The 19,546-nt window shown below is 38.3% G+C and overlaps 1 long non-coding RNA gene across 1 annotated transcript; it reads left to right on the top strand.

Annotated features, from left to right (window-relative positions):
• Nucleotides 1-5,506: 5,506 nt before the first annotated feature.
• Nucleotides 5,507-7,369, top strand: LOC148803350 (uncharacterized). Its single transcript, XR_016081279.1, has 2 exons — nucleotides 5,507-6,387; nucleotides 6,645-7,369. It is a non-coding gene; the product is annotated as an uncharacterized LOC148803350 (long non-coding RNA).
• Nucleotides 7,370-19,546: the final 12,177 nt, after the last annotated feature.

Here is a 19,546-nt window from a genome sequence, read left to right as displayed (position 1 = left end):
ATGTGTAGGGACCTAAGTAAAAATTTGGAGGGGGTTTTTATAATGAAACTTCAGGCTTGTGATATGTGGGATTCAATGGTTGGAATTAAACATCAAGATGTGAGGATTTGTTTTGATCAACGGGATCACATTAATTGGAATCTTTGTAGATGGAAGAGTAAAATGGGGAATTTTGTAAGAAAATTTTCTAAAGGGGTTCTAAGGTGTCCAAAAACGTAATGATGGGGCTTCATGGCCTCAAGGGGTTTGTTAGAGTGAAAACTTGTGATTTGGAGTATTTCAAGCAACAAGGGTCATCAGATCGGGATCTTTCTTCATGGAGAGGGTAAAATGGTCATTTTAGATCTAGAAAATGGAGGAGGGTTGATCGGGATGTCTAGAAAGTTACTATAGGGTCTAGGTGTATCAGAGGGTGTACCGCAATGCAGATCTTGAGTTTAGATAGTTGTGGCCAATGTGAGTCCTTGATTTGGAATCATTTAAGATGAGGGGTAAAATGGTTATTTTAGGGTATGAAATTCATTGGGTTGTTGATCAAGAGGTTTTGACGGGGCTTGGATGTGTAAAATGATGCGTAATGATGGATATTTTGAATTTGGAGAGTATTGGGTAACGAGGGTATTCTATTTGGAATCTTTGTAAGGAAAGGGTAAAATGGTCATTGTAGGGTATGAAATTGGATGGATCGGTGATCGAAAGGTTGATGGAGGTTTTGATAGGGTTTGAAGGTCCTACATGGTTTGTCTCAATGAAAATCTTGAATTTGGAGAGTAGGGACCAATAGGGATGGTCAGTTTAGAATCTTTTTATGAGGGGAAAAATAGATATTTTGATGTCTAAAATTGGGTGAATGGTTGATCAAGAGGTTGATGAAGGTTTTGGTAGGGTTTGAAGGTCCTAAATGATGTGTTTCAATGAACATGTTGTTTATGGAGAGTGGTAACCGATAAGGATAGTATATTTAGAATCTTCTTTAAAAAAAGGGTAAAATAGTCATTATAAAGGTCAGGAATTTGGTGGATGGTCGACCGGGGGTCTAATGGATGTTATGGTGGGGTGTTGGGAGATATGCCAAGATAGAGACCTAAGGTTTTGAGAGTAGTGAACAACATGAGTAGTCAATTTAGGATCTTTATGTACGAGGGGTAAAACATACATTTTTACATCTGAAATTTGTTGGGTAGTCAATCAAGTGGTCGATGAAAGTGTTAGTGTGGTTTGGGTGTTTTGATTGAGATTTAAGATTTTTTGAAAATAGCAAATGGTGGGAGAAGTCGATTTAGAACCTTTCTAGATAAGGGGAAAATGGGTATTTCTTGGTCTGAAATTCAATTGATAGTTGATCGGGAGGTTGGTGAAGGTTTTGATAAGGTTTGGATGTCTTGCAAGAAGTATCGTGACTGAGATTTAAGAGTAGCGGGTAACAAGAGTGGATGATTTGGAATCTTTATAAATTAGGGGCAAAATGGTCATTTTGGGGGTCTAAAATTTGGTGGATGAGCATATTAGGATATTTGGGGTTTGATGGGAGTGCCTGATGACTTTAGATGTGTTGGAATCATAGGAATTTGTATTGATGGAATGGCATGGATTTGAATTATGAAGCTGTTGGGAGGGTTTGATCATATCAAAGACATATGAATTGTAGGTTTTTGGTTTGAAAAGTGTCATAGTGTCATCATCAAGGAATTTGATGGTGAAATTTGGTGCAATTGGTTATTTAAAGGTGTTTTTATGTAATGGGGTTTGATTGCGTAATAGGCGGTGACACGGCGTAATCGTAACTGTTTGAAGGGAATCTTGTAGATTTTATAGTGGATTTAGGGGCATTTGGGTTAAAATTTGGTTTCTTGAGGTTTTAGCACATTCTAAAGAGTGGGGTCTAATTTGGCATTTTGAGTGTGAGAAGTGGGTTAGAGAGGGAACCGAGCAAAAATAAATTGAATGCTCACCATTACATTAATGCATATTTTTAGGTACTTTGGCTCCTATTTCATCATTTTGAACAAGGAAAAATGTATACTAGGGGAAAAACATGTACCACTTGATTTGGTTACCACTTTTTTGATACTGAATCATTGGTTACTAGCATTTCCAATATCAAATCAAACCCTTTTAAGAATGACTGGTAGAGTCTGGATTTGATGTAATTCTTTTTTTATTGAATTTGTGCTAAGCCCGATTTTGATCATCCACCTATACCATTTTCATGTCAAGACTCTCCCAATATTATCGACCGAAAGCCAAGAACATCATCATCCAATCATCATTATCATTTAGACTCCCAACCATATAGGGTTGGAGCCTTGAAGGTCCTTGCTAGCTTGCTAGTAAGGTCCCCTGGTTGGTTGTAGTGTGTATTTGGAATATAGTCCCACTTCACCAAAATTGGAGGGAGATCGGATTTACTCCTCAGAGAGTACACTTCACACCAACCTCACAACGCATCACAGTCGTGTATTGAGAACATCTTCCCATGTATTTATAACATCAAGTATGTGAGATGTTCTCAATGCACAATTGCGATGCATTGTGAGGTTGGTGTGAGACATGCTCTGCAATGAGCAAATCCAAATTCAATTGGAGGGGTTATTGGGGGTTTAAGGGAGGGGCTTCTCCCTATCATATGGCCCATAAATAGATAAATAGATAAATAGGGTCCGCTAGATTAATCCTATTTTGCCATGCTATTCTGTTTAGTGTGTCATATCCATTAAGAGGGTGTTCTAAAACATGCTCTACGTCTTTGTATTTATAGTTTTTCCAAACTGAGCCAAAAAAGACAAAGAAAGCCACAAACAACCTAGATCGTAGAGTCCCCCTTAACATTCAAGAAAACAATTGATAATTCGATACTATTTATCACAAATAGGAAGATAGGAAGATAATCTCACCCTTAGATAACTTTTTATAATTTTCCTTCATAAAATGGGGGGAAAACTATCCTACTGTATTTGTGTTCTTGTAAATAAATAGTTTCATTTCTTTCTTTCTTTCTTTCTTTCTTTCTTTCTTTATTTATTGTGGATACCTTTTCTTTATATCTTTCTTTTACATTGTCTTCCTTCTCTCACTCAACTTTCACATTACAAAATTGCATTCAAATTTGGACCAGCAATTTTGACCCTAATCCATTTGACCCATCCAACCCACCGGCTTTGAAATTTACCCATTTGAGTTGTGGGTCAATGTTAGTCAAGTAATCCATATGGGTTTGGGTGGATTGGGTTGAGGGTACTTGACCCATATTGACCTGAAAGTCAAATGGGTGGGTTTCAAAGTGGGTAGATCGGGTGGGTCAAAATGATCAGCTCTCATATTATCTTTTGAAATACATTGATAAGCGCATAGAAAATTTTAGAAACGAACACTTTAAAAAAAATTTCACGTTTTCACTTTTATTTAGATTTAGAATTATAAAAAAAAATTAACTAAATAATTTCCTATATATTAGATATCACTATCAGATGTAACATTAAACAGAATGGAATGAGAATTCATGTAGCTGAAACCCATATTATTATTAAAAGCACAAAAGTTCAAAAACACGAAACCCCATAAAAGATTATATTCTACATGTAACAAGTGGGTAATAGTAACTTAGAAAGAGTTCAAGCGATTCAATTACTCTCAACCATTGATTTAAAAACCAATGGTAGGCAAAGAGGGGTTAGATGGGCTGGTCGAAGCCATGGAGAATTGCCTTTGAAGGCCTTCTTCATTGGTAGACAGGCCTTCAAAGGCAACTTCTTAGGAGAATGGTGACCATGGCCCCCTTTTTACCTTTTGCTTTTGGTAAAATGTGTTCATGGTATTTTGAGGTTTCAGACTCCAAAGTTTGAAATGCTGAAGAATTGTGAGCAAATGGCATCGGCCTTTGTTTCTTTTTTTTTTTTTCTTTTAAAATAACACATATTTTAAAACCATAGGACAGAACACGTTACCTGGTAATTGGCTTATGGCAAGATATTCTAGTAGGAAGAATATTTTGTTGATTAAAACTTTAAAAAATCAAACATGTTAGGCGCCCTGTAATTTGGGGTTGTGTCATGTCCATTCCAAAACTTTCAAATTGTGTCTAATAGGTTCCTATTATTAGTTGACCGTTACACAACATTGTCACGTGACATTAGGTGTGTTGTGTGCATTAAATAATTTTAAAATGGCCAAATTACCCTTTATGGTATTTTTTGACCATCGTACCCATTTCGTCTAAGTGTTAAAAGAAAGGAAAGGGGAAGAAGGATTATAAAACCAAACACCAATCAACTATTGAAGCTCCCGCTCCCTTGTTCAAGCTCCCCATTCAACGATCAACTGGAATTGAACAAAGAATTATACTACTCAAGGCTTCCTCTATTGTAATGAAGCTCGTTAAAAAATCTCTGGATGGAAATGGGTCTGGTACAGTGGTGATAATCACCAAGGAACTAGACAACCTCTAGTTCATATGCAACTTGCCATCCAAAGGTGATGCAATTTCATCTGAGGACACCCGAAAGTACAGAGTAGTGATCATGAATTTCCCCTTTAATTAATGGGAAATTGTCCAAAACCCACCATCACTTTTTATGAATTCTCTTAAACTCACCACAACTTTTCAAAACGTCCAGGAACCCCATGTTAGTGAGTTTTATTTTCCAAAACTCACATTCCGTTAGTGCAATGTTACTATTTCTTAACATAAATGGCCATGTCAGCATAAATAACACTTTTCATGACCAAATTACCCTTGAATGGCGAGTTAGGGGCAAAGGGTCATTTAGGTTAGGGTTCTCTCTCTCTCTCTCCCTCTCTCTCTCTCTCTCTCTCTCTGATCTGGCCACCACACCACCTTCTCTCGCTTAGATCTTGAAGGTAGTCACTGCATCACCCTCTCTCTTGCTCAGGTCTTTCTACCGCCATAGCACCTTCTCTTTTGTTCTTGAAGGTAGCTACACCACCCTCTCTCTTGCTTAGATCTTGCCGCCGCACCACCCTCTTCAGATCTTGTCGCCGCACCACCTTCTCTCTCTCACTTAGATCTTGAAGGTAGATGCCACACCAGCCTCTTCGGATCTTGTTGCTGCCGTAGCACCTTCTCTCTCGCTCAGATCTTGAAGATAGCCACTACACCACCCTCTCTCTCCCTCTCTCATTTGAAGGTCACTGTTGCATATATATATATTGTTTGAAGATCTATTGGTTTGAAGATTTGAAAGAAGACGATCATAAATTTCAAAGATTTTTTATGTTTTGAAACATTTGCAATGTATTCTTTTGAATCTGGAATGTAAATCCCCATGAGGTTCTACAAATTTATGCAAAAAAAAATATTTTTGTAATTGTTTATCTAATTGTCTGAAATATTTTTTGAAATTTTGTTGCAACAACCTTCGGATTCAATGTCCAATTTTTGTTTATTTTTTGAAAAATTTTATCATTTTATTAGTTTTTTTTTATATTTTTTATTTTTTCTAAAATATATAATTAAAAAATATTTTTTTATTTTTCTTTTTTAGCTGATATTTTTAAATTTTTATCATTTTATGTATTTTTGTGTACGTTTTTATTATCTTTTTGAAATTTTATCACTTGTGTTTTTTTTACAATTTTTTACTTTTTTCTATAATATATAATTTTTGAATTTTTATCATTTTATGTATATTTGCAATTTGTGTTTTTATCCAATCTTTATATTTTTCAAGTTTCTTGTCATTTTCAGTTTGCAATTTTCTTGTTTTTGCATTTTGAATGTTTTGTTATAATTTCCTTTTATTTTTCTAATTTCTGTTTTTTCTTTACATTTTTCTATTTTCTACAATCTATAATTTTTTTCTGTATTTTTTGTTATTTATTTGCAATTTCTGTGTTTTTCTATAATTTTAGGTGTTTTCTACAATTTTTATTTTCTGATTTTGTTTTCAATTTCTATAGTTTTTTCATATTTTTTGTAATTTCTGTGCTTTTATGTATTTTATATTTGAAAATATGTTTTGAATATTTTCATTTTTCATGTTTTTGTAGTTAAAATATTAAAATATATAGGTATATATTTTATATTTTGCTATAAAGGGTAAAATAGTAATGTATTAACTCCCGTTAATCTATTTATTATCAAGTTAATAACATGGTGAATTTTGGACGTTTTGAAAATTTATGGTGAATTGAAGAGAATTCATATGGGTTTTGGACAATTTCCCTTAATTAATTAAAAGATTGTTGTGTGACTCATCTCCCACACAAATTTCTTTTCATCTTATCTGCTTCTGTGCTCGTGCTTTTGTATTTTGTTAGACTATATAAATGCTTGTTAGCCGCCTCGAAAACCATAGTTCGTTTACCTCTTCTGTTTCAGGGTAATCTTCGTTTATTTTGCATCAATCACACCAGATAAGGCGATCAGAGGTATTTTTATGACTTCAAGTTTTACCAACTCCGATCATATTACTCCGATAACCGATTTTGAGATAAAGCTTTGATTTGATGATTAGGATTTTTTTTTTCTTTCTTTAATTCCTCGCGTCGATCTTAATTTAAGAAAGTTTAGGATTGGTAATTTAGTATTTGTGAAAGAAGATGATCAATTCAGAAAGAGAAGAGAGATTCTTCTATTTTTATACCAAAGTACTTAATTAGTCTTCCTCTCTTGAATGATGATATAGGACCAAAGCGCTCCCTGTGAAATGGATAACCTGTCTCGATCAGAAGGAAGCAGCAGTAGCAGTAATCAATCTGGGTCAGAAAGAAGCAACAGCGAAGGAGAAGAATTGAAGGTCATGGACGACCAGATAGGATTAGCCTTAGGGTTAGAAGCTAACGGCGAAGCAACGGGATATCATGTACCTCGTATCCTGCGATTCCGGAGCTGCGACGCCGTCCCTCCGTCGTCAACACCCGGCTACCACCCGATTCTTTCCGTTAACTATGCGGAAGCTCACTGCTGGGTGGCGTACAAGAGCTTGTTGTCGGTGCTCCGGGAGGCGATGGTCGGTTTTGTTGATCACTCTAGCGTGGTTATGCTGCAGTTGAAACTGAAAGAACTGATGATGCGCTCACCGTGTCCCTTTTCTTCGAATCGTCGGTTTCCGGCCGGTGAGGTGTACGTGTGTCTAGACAGATTGCCTTTCATAGATTTGATGTGGAAGCTGCATCGAGCTTCGACGTTGCTCTCATCGTCCAGCCACGATGATAACATCACCTCCTATTACAAAGCAATCCGTGAGGCGATGCGGCTTCTGTCCAAGGACTCGGAAGGGCCTTTTCCTTTACTGTTTTCTCGCAGCATATTCGAGTCATATTTTCTACTTCGCTGGATTGAAGAAACTGGCACCGATAGTCATATCAATTAATTAATAAACAAAAGCGCTATTCTCACTTTTCTATTGCATACTTGCTCAAAATTCATACTTAATTTTTAATTTTTAATGTGTAGAAGAAATAGTTAATTGAAATTGACTCAAATGACTTACTAATTAGTGGCATAAAAGAAGGTTCACACATCAAGACTCTAGAGGTCGTAGCTGCATTGTAAAATGTAAAAGAATCATTGATGCTTCTTCAATCGGATACCGATAGTCCGATACCATGTGGTGGATGAGTGGGTGTTCTTCAACTGTGGAGATTGTCCTGTGTTTTGCTATTTGCTTTGAACAAATGATTTATTCCCATCACACACTCATAAACCAACACCACAGCCATTCATTCACAAAGCAACTTACAGCCATTCATTCTCAATGAGCACAAAATGTTGCTACGTGATTCTAGAAGTTCAATGGAATTCGATAATTTGAGTTTGGATGGACTCTCCACAGAGAGCGCTCATTCACTCAACATGCACATATGATGTAGGCGCACGCATGTGGCAGGGCTTAGGACTTTCCCTAAGTAAACACCTAACCCTTGACTGCAACAATTGGCGTCGTCTATGAGAACTCATTGCTAAGACTTTCCCCAAGTAAACACCTAACTCGAAACAACTAAGCTTCCAACAATGGCTAATAAACAAGACAATAATCCAATGCTCAGAACTTGTTCACCATGGACCAATTCAGAATGGTCCTTGATAGACTAGGTAACATCACTCAAAGATTGGATAGGGTGGGGCGCCCGACAGGAGGCCGCCCCATTAAGAGCCAGGGGTAGTACAATGGACGCTCTACTCACGCTCCGCTAGCCCAATGCCCCCTTGGCCATCGCAAAGATGACCCCTCTCCGTCCCGCAGTAGTAGTCGACGTGCCAACAAGCCATTGAAGACATCTTGTCTCCCCAGCCGAAGGGGAGATAACCCAGCTGGGTCCCATGGCAACCGTCAGGACCATGAACATTACCACCGAGCAAAGAACCATCAAGACGAAGGCAGGTGCTCGGGTCACTACAACCCCCCTTCGAGGGCTAGAGGCCAACACCACGCCTCTCCCTCGCTAGTGTCGCCCTCTCAGACCCCCCTAGTGAGGGCAGAAGATCCGTCGCGTCACCAGAGGCATATTGTCGCGATGATCTGATGAAGTATGGGACCTGACTGATGAGAGCCCCCAACAACACCTTTGACCGGGCGCTCCCTCATTAGTGCCCTCAGGCCTCAACTGGACGCTCCTTCATCGCCAACCTCTTACCCCTTAGAGGCTGGAGGGGCTCAATGGGCCTCTTTGCGATGGGCTCCTTCCTCCTGTCACCCTTAATAGGTTCCTTTTCTCTCCCAGCCTCGAAGGGCCCCTCCCTCTTCTCGGCCCCAGTAGGAGCCTTCGGCCAAGGTTCCTTCTCGGCATCGACGTCCCTCGACAACTACTTCCTTGGTGGCCCCTCACCCGGAGTCCTCTTCCGGGACTTCACCATCTCCATCAGCATTTCTTACATGTTCCCTTGCATCTCTACAAAACACGGCGAACATGTTAGTATGTGATGCGTAAGAAGAAAGGAAGATGATGTGTAAATCCGACAACAAGAGTTCCCCTACCGAGGTAGGTAGGGCTGAGACCAGTCCACACCAAGGCTTCCTCTAACACTAAGGGCTCGGCTCAGATTGTGCTCGACACTCGAATCTAGGTAATCACGTCGTCCTCCTCATCCTTGTGGTAGGGCATTATCCTCTCGGCCATGAGATCCGGCTTCCCCCAGCCAAACCTAAATGACCAACCCTCGGGACAAGACATGAAGAAGTATTTCTTCTTCCAATTGTAGACGGACGACGGATTATCTACCACTCTACCCCATCGGCCTTGGAAGTAGAAGAGGCCTTCCCCAGTAGGGTGCTTCCTCAACACGAACATGCATCGGAATATGTTCACAATTACATGGACACCTCAGAGTCAGGCCATCACCAGCACAACAATAATGGTCCTAACGGCATTGGGGGCAAGCTAACTAAGGGAACTGCCAAAACAATTTAGGAGCTCGGAGATGAGAGGGGGCATGGGGAACCTAAGGCCGAAGTGGAGGTAGTGCTTGTGTACGCACACCTCCCCCTTGTCCGGCAGCCAAGGCCTATCACCTACAACGGGGACTCTAAGCCTATATCCCCTCGAAATATGGTACAACTTAGCAAGAGACTTCACTTGCTCTATGCTAAGCTCGCAATCTAAGTCGGAGCACAGATAGTGCATCAGTGTTACGCCTCGGGCCTCGACCTCAAGTACGTCCTCAAGGCTCGGCTCTTTAGACTCATTGCCCTCCACCACCTCGGATGATGCCAAGGCACCTGTAGCTGTGCCACCCCTCGGCCTCGTAGAGCTAGTACTTTCATTGGGAGATTCATTGCCCCACCAGCCGCACTCAGTGCCTCCAAGAGCAGTTCTCTCCCTCAATACCTAGACCTCGAGCCTCTGAGGCGAGCCCTCGGACTCACTACTACTACTAGACGAGGTGGGACGAGATGAGCTAGCGCCTGAGAGGTCAGGAAGCTCGTAGCACTCGGGACCAGAATCTGAGTATGACATGGCTAAAGGGAAAAGTCCTTTACCTAGTAGATGAAGTCAAGGAAGGAAGCTAAGGGTTTGACTAAGAAGATGGCCGAGGTTTTTGGAAGCTTAAGCAGAAGCAAGCAAATGATAGCCACTGCCTTAACTAGCGGCCCTATTTAAAGAAGAATGAACAGTCTAAATCGACTTGATCCAATGGTTGCAGAGCAGCTAACCTGATAGCTTGAGTTGATGCATGGCACGTGGTGGCAACCTCGGGAATGTGAAACGACGTCGAGCGAGTTGGTCGGTTCGCTCGCTAACCCCAGGTCTGAAGCGACTAAACCTGGGTGACATGACGCCCATCTTGCATACGGTCACGACCTGTCGATGACAACACTTGTCTTGTGTACGGTCATGACCAGCCGATGCCGACACTTGTCTCACGCATAGCCACAACACCCGTCTCGTGTACGTAACTCACAGGCGAACCTGCTGATGGCAGCACACCGCCAGTTAATGTCAATAGCCCATATTGTCGGTAACGTTCATTTGTGGTTTTGACACCCCTTGATGTGCCTCATTTTTAGAGGAATTTTGATATAAATTTCATGGAGATTTGAAGCTCATTTACATTTTCTTGGATTTTTTAGATGAAAATTGGCAAAAATGACATATTTGAAGTTTATGGCTTGCATGCTCGCATGGTGGGCTGGTTGTTGTTAAACCCACTTGTGTTTGGAGTGTGGTATATTTTTGAGATTACAAGAAGTAGTCTTAGATTTTTTGGAGCCCTAAAACTTTCTTTGGGAAATTTTTTCTTCCCCGATTTTGCCGCCTGCACCTTCTTTTTTTTTCTGTTTATTGCTGTAGCCCGTGTTTAACCTTCAAGGAAAGGTGTTTGGGTGTTCAACTAGTGTTGGGGGATTGTGGTGTTGGTGAGAAAAGTGTTTTTAGAGGAGTAGTGATCAACGGACTCACACAAGGATGTGTACGTACCTATGTATGTTCTCCCAGGAAGTAATGACAATGCTAGAGAGAAAATTACTACTGTAAAACTTGATGGAACAAATTTTCTTGAATAGTTTCAATCAGCTAAGCTCACAATCGGAGGAAGAGGTAAGCTTGGGTTTATTACCAGTAAAGAAGCTAAGTTGAAACTTGAAGATCCAAATTATTCCAAATGGGAGCAGGACAATTTGTTGGTTCTGTCATAGCTAGTATGTTCTATGTAGCCTCACATTGCCCACAACTATATGTTCCTTCCAGCAGCTAAGGACATTTGGAATAGGTTAACTTCAATTTATTCTCAAGCGAAGAAAACGTCTAGAATCTATCAGTTGCGAAGAGAAGCATGTAATACACGATAGGGGGAGAAATCGGTGGCCATGTATTTGTCTTCCTTACAATCAGTTTGGGAAGAAATGGATCATTTAGAAGCTTTAGAGTGGAAGGATCCAATTGATGCTGAACAATACAGGAAGTGCATTGAGAACCAAGTCTTTGATTTTCTTGCTGGACTGAATGCCGATTATGATTTCACCAGGCAACACATCCTTGGTGCTGATATTTTGTCACTCTCCACAGCATATTCTTTGGTGCAGAATGAAGAGAGTATGAGGATAGCCATGATGCAAGTTTCTATCAGTGAGCACACAACTCTTGTGTCTACAAAACCCAAACAGAGTTCTGGTAAACCTGAAGATGTAGTTTGTGAATATTGCAAGAAGCCAAGGCACACCAAGGATAGGTGTTGGAAACTAAATCCCCACCTAAAGCCTGAGAAGTTTAAAACTAGAAAGAAGGTAAATTCTCATGTTGCTATAACTAGTCATGATTCTCAGACTCACGTGCTTGAGGAAAATTCTTCTGTTTAGGCATCTATTCATGACACCACTGGTGTGATGGAAAAATTGAGAGGCATCTTGCTCCATCTTGAAAAGAGTGGGTTGCCTACATCTGTTGGTTCACACTCACCTTCTAGTGACTTTGCAAAATCAAGTACTGCACTTGCGTATCATGCTTCATCCTCTAGCTCTTGGATAATTAACACAACAGCTAGTGATCATATGACTGGTATGCCTTCCTACTTTACCACATATAAACTTTTTTCAGGGAAAGGTAAGATTACTGTTGTTGATGGATCTCAGACCCCAATCTCAAGTTTGGGTGAAGTTAAACTTACCAACAACCTTTCTCTGAAATCAGTTCTCCATGTCCCACAACTGCGTAGAAATCTCTTATCTATTAGCTCTCTTACAAAGTCTCATAATTGTTTTGTAACATTCTTTCCATCTTATTGTGTCTTCTAGGATCTGAGTACAGGGAAGAAAATTGGCAGTGGACATGAAGTTGATAGAGTTTATCTTCTTGATCAGTGTCCAAAGTTTGGGTTAATGTGTTAGTCTGAGTCCTGTCGTGATGAAAACTAAGTCAGTTGAAATTGTGGCATCACTATCTTGGGCATGTGTCTTTTGGTTCATTGAAGTTTTTGTTTCCTAGTTTGTTTAAGTCCTTGTCTAGTTCCGGTCTACAATGTGAAGTCTGTCAACTATCAAATCAATGTAGAACCACATATTTTGCAAGTAATAAGAGAAGTAACATTGCTTTCCATTTAATACATACAGATATTCGGGGACCTTATTCTATTCCATGTATGGGACGTTATATATATTTTATTCTCTTTGTTGGTGACTACTCGCGATATATCTGGTTGTATTTGATGAAGAGCCGAGATGAAGTTCCTTCAATTATGAAAGGGTTTTTTAATATGGTGGAATACTTTGAGAAGCACTTACAAACTTTTCTTGAAGAGAAATAAGAAATTCACCAAAGTTCATGTCCTCATATCCCCCAACAAAATGGGGTATCAGAGAGGAAAAACAGACATGTGGTTGAAGTTGCTAGGGGATTGTTATTCTAGATGGTTCGTTACAATTTGACTTCCTAGTGGTTCGTTATTCCTCCTCCTATTCCTCGGTCTTGGCACCAGTGGTTCGTTAGACGAAAAAAGATGACGACTCCAGAAATTGAATGTCCATTACAATTTGACTTCCCAGACTCAAGTAATTTGGATTCTGAACCTCTTCTTGTTTGTGATACTTGCGGTGAACCTGTTATTGAGCCTCCTAGTATGGTTTCTGACCTTAACCTTCCTATTGCGGTTCATAAAGCAGAAAAGACATGTGCTAAATATCTTATCTCATATCATGTCTCTTATAATACCTTATCTCCCTCTTACTGTGTCTATATCTCTTCCATTGCTTCTATTTTTATCCCTCACATTGTTATTGAGGCAATACAGTTCCCTCATTGGAAGGATGCTATGAATCAAGAAATGGAGGCGCTTGAGAAAAATCAAACATGGGAAATTGTTTCTCTTCCAGTGGGCAAAATTCCTATTAGATGTAAGTAGGTTTACACAATGAAGCATAAAGCCGATGGCTCAATTGAAAGGTATAAAGCTCGACTTGTGGCAAAAGGGTACATTCAGTCTTACATCATTGATTATCAAGAAAACTTTGTTCCAGTAGCCAAGATGAACTCAATTCGAGTTATCATGTCTCTTGCTGCCCATTATTCTTGGCCCTTCTATCAAATGGATGTTAAGAATGCCTTCTTTAATGGCGACCTTCAGGAAGAACTTTACATGGAACTTCCTCCTGGAGTGAACATCCCTAGTAGTGAAGGAAATGTTTGTCGTTTGAAGAAATCCCTTTATGGCCTTAAACAATCCCCTAGAGCTTGGTTTGACAGATTCAGAAAAGTTACCTTAAAAATTGAGTTTTCTCAATCTCAAGTTGACCATACCTTGTTTATCAGGAGAAAGAATGGAAAAGTGACTATGTTAATGGTATATGTTGATAACATTGTTATCATAGGGGATGATATCTCTGGAATTGTTGAACTAAATTCTTTTCTTGCTACTGAATTTGAAATTAAAGATCTTGGAAATCTTCGGTATTTCCTAGGGTTTGAGGTCACAAGGTCAAAAATGGGCATTTATATTTCTCAAAGAAAATATGTCCTTGATCTACTTCAGGAAGTACGGAAATTGGATTGTAAACCAGTTAAAATTCCAATTGATTCCAATCATAAGTTGGGAGTAGATGATGGAGATGACTTTCTTGACAAAGCTATGTATCAAAGACTTGTTAGTCGCCTTCTCTACTTGTGTTTGACTAGACTAGATATATCATATGTTGTGAGTGTGGTTAGCCAATATATGCACAAGCCTAGATCATCTCATATGCAAGTAGTGAATAGAATACTAGCCAATTTAAAATGATGTCCAAGAAAATGGATGTTGTATTCTAATTATGGGCATCTCAAGGTAGAGGCTTATTCTGATGCTGACTGGGCAAGTTCTGTTAATGATAGGCAGTCTACTTCTAGCTATTGCACCTTGGTGGGTGGTAATGCTGTATCTTGGAGAAGCAAGAAACAATTAATTATGACTCAATATAGTGTAGAGGCAGAATACAGAGCTATGGCTCATGGAGTTTCCTAATTGTTATGGTTGAATAACTTGTTGATAGAAATGGGAGTGCAGATTGATACTCCAATGATATTATATTGTGACAATCAAACAGCCGTAAACATAGCTCACAATCCTGTTTAACATGACTATACAAAGCATATAGAGGTTGATCGACATTTCATTAGAGAAAGAGTTTCCAGTGGAGAGATTTGTTTACCTTTTGTGAGGTCTGAAGATCAATTGGTTGATTGTCTTACTAAAGGTGTCTCCAAATCAAAGCTTGACAACAATTTGAACAAGCTAGGCATGACAAATATATATGCTCAGCTTGAGGGGGAGTATTGAGAATGTAAGGGCATTTATGTTCTTTCATCTTTTTGTATTTGGGCGCCTATTCAAGGGCCCATTTGTAATTTTCTCTAAATATTAAGAAAGTCTCTTCAAGGTGTGAGCAGTAACACACCTGAGTTCTCGACTGCTTTAACTCGGCTGAGGAGCACAAGTGTCTCACACCTGTACGGGGCACGGTACCTAGCCCTCGGCCCTCCATGACCCTCCTCAGAGGCGGAGTCAACTATGAAGCAGCTGCTACTAGATAACCAAGGGAAGCCCTCAGCAATTGAGGGCGACGCCTCTGCACTCCTCGATGACACTCCCTTTAGCCAAGCTGTGGTCCTCGCCTGACACACCATCCAACGCCTCCCAACGGTATCATCACACTCCCTTTGGCTGAAGCCGAGGTCTCCACTCATCCCTCCAATCAAACCTTGTCCATCACGACCTCGAGATTGGGGGGCAAATGATATAGGTGCATGTGGTAAGGCCTAGGATGGCACCACATGGCATCGGCCGGATGCAATCCTTGCCGTCCACTGTCAACCACCTCCAAGGCTCCAACCACTCCCAAGGCAAAGTCAAGTATAAATAGAGGTGCCCCTCTCCAGGTAAATCACCTTTCTTATTCTAGATCTTAATCTCTCTTGCTCTCGAGTGACCTTGTAAGAGATCTCACCTCAAACCTTGTCTGAGTTTTCTCACGTACTTGACTAACTTGACCGTCAAAGTCTCTAGCCCTGGGGTAACACCCAGGGCCTTTGACATGTGGTCTCTTTCTTACAGGATCGGACACATCGGCCTCGGATAAAGGAAGTGAAATTACCCTGTGCCCTTGGCCCATCCTTGACTGCAACAACATCCAACTATGCATTGGAAAGAATTGGGATCTACTCTTCATGTAGCGCTCCTCACACCGTTAGCTCACAACCACATCCCATTATGTATTGGGAACACCTCCCATGAATAATAAAATACACGTACAAGAGATGTTCCCGATGTGTGGCTGGTATATGCTATGATATCATTGTGAGGAGAAAATCCGGACTCCATTGGAAATATCCCTTGTACTTGTTATTTGTAGACACTTTCAATGCATGATTGGATCGATGTGGTGGGTGTGAAGTGCACTCTATGGGAATCCATATGAATACGTGTTGAAAGCCCATAGTTGTCAAGGGGGAAGAGTATAAGTAAGCTCCATATTTGTTATAATGTTTTTGTCATGGTTCTCATAATATATTATTAATGAGAGTGGGCGTTTTCTTCAATTAAATTCTTCACCAGCAGTTCCAGAAGATACAGGAAACACAATGGCTAAACAAGCAATAATCAACCTAAGTTGTACAACGACCTTACAAAACAAAATGTTTGTTTTAATTAGAATCAATCTTACAAAATTCGTCTTCCTTTTGATCGGATGGTGTCTTGTTTGTCTTTGAGTGAGTCAATGGAGGTTCGACTCCTCTTCAATCTCTCAAGACAGCATTCCGTTTCCTCTTTGTTTCCGGATTAGGAAGTAGAGTGCTGTCAGAAGTGAACTCCCCTTCCCTACGCATTCCCTGTAATTGTTTGTAGCCATTCTTCTTATTTCTGTTTTATATTACCCTGTAATTGGTAAGGGACTGTCATTAGTAAACAGATTTCTCCTAGACATATTTTCATTGCTGAGGCAAAACATTGAAACAAACGATGGTCAATCCTCTTTGCTACATCATTATCTTGCAACAAAAGTACAAAACAAAGTTTTTGATTTTGGAAAGTTATTTCCAAAGGTTTTTTTCATAATGATTCTAAAAGTTGCAAAAAAATACAAATATGTATGGTGCAAATATATACAAAATAATATGTAATACAAGGCTTTGTGCTCTACGTATTTGTATTTATAGTTTTTCCAAACTGAGCCAAAAAGACAAAGAAAGCCACAAACAACCTAATACGTGGAATCCCCCTTAACATTTTATCACAAATAGGAAGATAGGAAGATAATCTCACCCTTTGATAACTTTATATAATTTTCCTTCATAAAAAAGGGGGGAAAACTATCCTAATTTATTTATGTTCTTGTAAATAAATAGTCTCATTTCTTTCTTTGTTTCTTTGTTTCTTTCTTGTGGATACCTTTTCTTTATATCTTTCCTTTAAATTGTCACTATAAAGGTGCCCTTTTAGTCTTCCTTCTCTCACTCAACTTTCACATTAGAAAATTCCCTTCAAATTTGGATGGACAATTTTGACCCTAATCCATTTGACCCCATCCAACCCACCGGCTTTGAAATTTACCCATTTGAGTTGTGGGTCAATGTGAATCAAGTAACCTATATGGGTTCAGGTGGATTGGGTTGAGGGTACTTGACCCTTTTCCCCTGACCCATATGGGTTACTTAACCCATATTGACCTGCAAGTCAAATGGGTGGGTTTCAAAGTTGGTAGGTCGAGTGGGTCAAAATTACTAGCCCTAATATTATCTTTTGAAATACATTGATAAGCATATAGAAAATTTTAGAAATAATTACTTTAAAAAAATCACATTTTCACTTTTATTTAGATTTAAAATTATAAAAAATTAACTAAATAATTTCCTATATTAGATATCACTATCAGAATGGAATGGCGAAATAGAATCCATGTAGCTGAAACCCATATAATAGGGATGAGGTTTCAGGTTAGATTTCACCTCCATACCCAATTATTACTAAAAGCACAAAAGTTCAAAAACACGAAACAAAAAAAAAAAAAAAAAAAATCATTCAAGACAAATTATTATTAAACCCCATAAAAAGATTAGATTCTACATGTAACAAGTGGGTAATAGAAACTTAGATAGAGTTCAAGCGATTCAATTACTCTCACCATTGATTTAAAATCCAATGGTAGGCAAAGAGGGGTGAGATTGGCAGGTCGAAGCCATGGAGAATTAATTACCTTTAAAAGCCTTCTTCCTTCATTGGTAGACAGGCCACCTTCAAAGGCAACTTTTTAGGAGAATGGTGATCATGACCCCTTTTTTACCTTTTGCTTTCGGTAAAAAGTGTTCATGGCAATTTGAGGTTTGTGAGCAAATGGCATCGGCCTTTGTTTTTCTTTTCTTTTAAAATAACATATATTTTAACACCATAGGACAGAACGCGTTACCAGGTAATTTGGCTTATGGCTAGATTCTAATAGGAAGAATATTTCATTGACTGAAACTTTAAAAAGTCAAATATGTTAGGCGCCCATGCCATGACCCATCCCATGGTTTAGTTAAGGGAAATTCATGATCATTATCATGTTTTTGGGGGTTGTGTCATGTTAATCCCCAAACTTTAAAACAAGTCAATTCACTCAGTTAAAACCGTCATGTGACATTAGGTGCACCGTGTGTTTTAAATAATTTTTTATAATATTTTTTTTGATCGTCTAACCCATTTCGTCAAAATGTTAAAAGAAGGTAAGGGAAAGAAGGATTATAAAATCAAACATCAATCAACTATTTGTTAGCGGGGCTCCCTTCCACGTGATGGGCCCACTATAAAAAAAATAAAATAAAAAAAGGGCAGAAGTTGAAGAGGTTCATAACTATCGGCAAGTTGAGGGGAGTGGGAACGGTTCGGTGAAGTCTTCCACCGAAAACAGAATACGGTTCGGTGAAGTCTTCTACACCAGCCTCTTCGGATCTTGTTGCTGCCGTAGCACCTTCTATCTCGCTCAGATCTTGAAGATAGCTACTACACCACCCTCTCTCTCCCTCTCTCGTTTGAAGGTCACTGCTGCATATATATATATTGTTTGAAGATCTATTGGTTTGAAGATTTGAAAGAAGACGATCATAAATTTCACAGATTTTTTATGTTTTGAAACATTTGCAATGTATTCTTTTGAATCTGGAATGTAAATCCCCATGAGGTTCTACAAATTTATGCAAAAAAAAAATATTTTTGTAATTGTTTATCTAATTGTCTGAAATATTTTTTGAAATTTTGTTGCAACAACCTTCGGATTCAATGTCCAATTTTTGTTTATTTTTTGAAAATTTTTATCATTTGATTAGTTTTTTTTTTATATTTTTTTATTTTTTCTAAAATATATAATTAAAAAATATTTTTTTATTTTTCTTTTTTAGCTGATATTTTTAAATTTTTTTCATTTTATGTATTTTTGTGTACGTTTTTATTATCTTTTTGAAATTTTATCACTTGTGTTTTTTTTACAATTTTTTACTTTTTTCTATAATATATAATTTTTGAATTTTTATCATTTTATGTATATTTGCAATTTGTGTTTTTATCCAATCTTTATATATTTTCAAGTTTCTTGTCATTTTCAGTTTGCAATTTTCTTGTTTTTGCATTTTGAATGTTTTGTTATAATTTCCTTTTATTTTTCTAATTTCTGTTTTTCTTTTACATTTTTCTATTTTCTACAATCTATAATTTTTTTCTGTATTTTTTGTTATTTATTTGCATTTCTGTGTTTTTCTATAATTTTAGGTGTTTTCTACAATTTTTATTTTCTGATTTTGTTTTCAATTTCTATAGTTTTTTCATATTTTTTGTAATTTCTGTGCTTTTATGTATTTTATATTTGAAAATATGTTTTGAATATTTTCATTTTTCATGTTTTTGTAGTTAAAATATTAAAATATATAGGTATATATTTTATATTTTGCTATAAAGGGTAAAATAGTAATGTATTAACTCCCGTTAATCTATTTATTATCAAGTTAATAACATGGTGAATTTTTGACGTTTTGAAAATTTATGGTGAGTTGAAGAGAATTCATATGGGTTTTGGACAATTTCCGTTAATTAATTAAAAGATTGTTGTGTGACTCATCTCCCACACAAATTTCTTTTCATCTTATCTGCTTCTGT

The sequence above is a fragment of the Nelumbo nucifera genome, chromosome 1, assembly GCF_055504915.1.
Source record: "Nelumbo nucifera cultivar China Antique chromosome 1, China Antique-T2T, whole genome shotgun sequence".
NCBI classification, from domain to species: domain Eukaryota; kingdom Viridiplantae; phylum Streptophyta; class Magnoliopsida; order Proteales; family Nelumbonaceae; genus Nelumbo; species Nelumbo nucifera.
The sequence above is the reverse complement of the archived record's forward strand: the minus strand, read 5'-3'. Positions and strand labels throughout refer to the sequence as shown.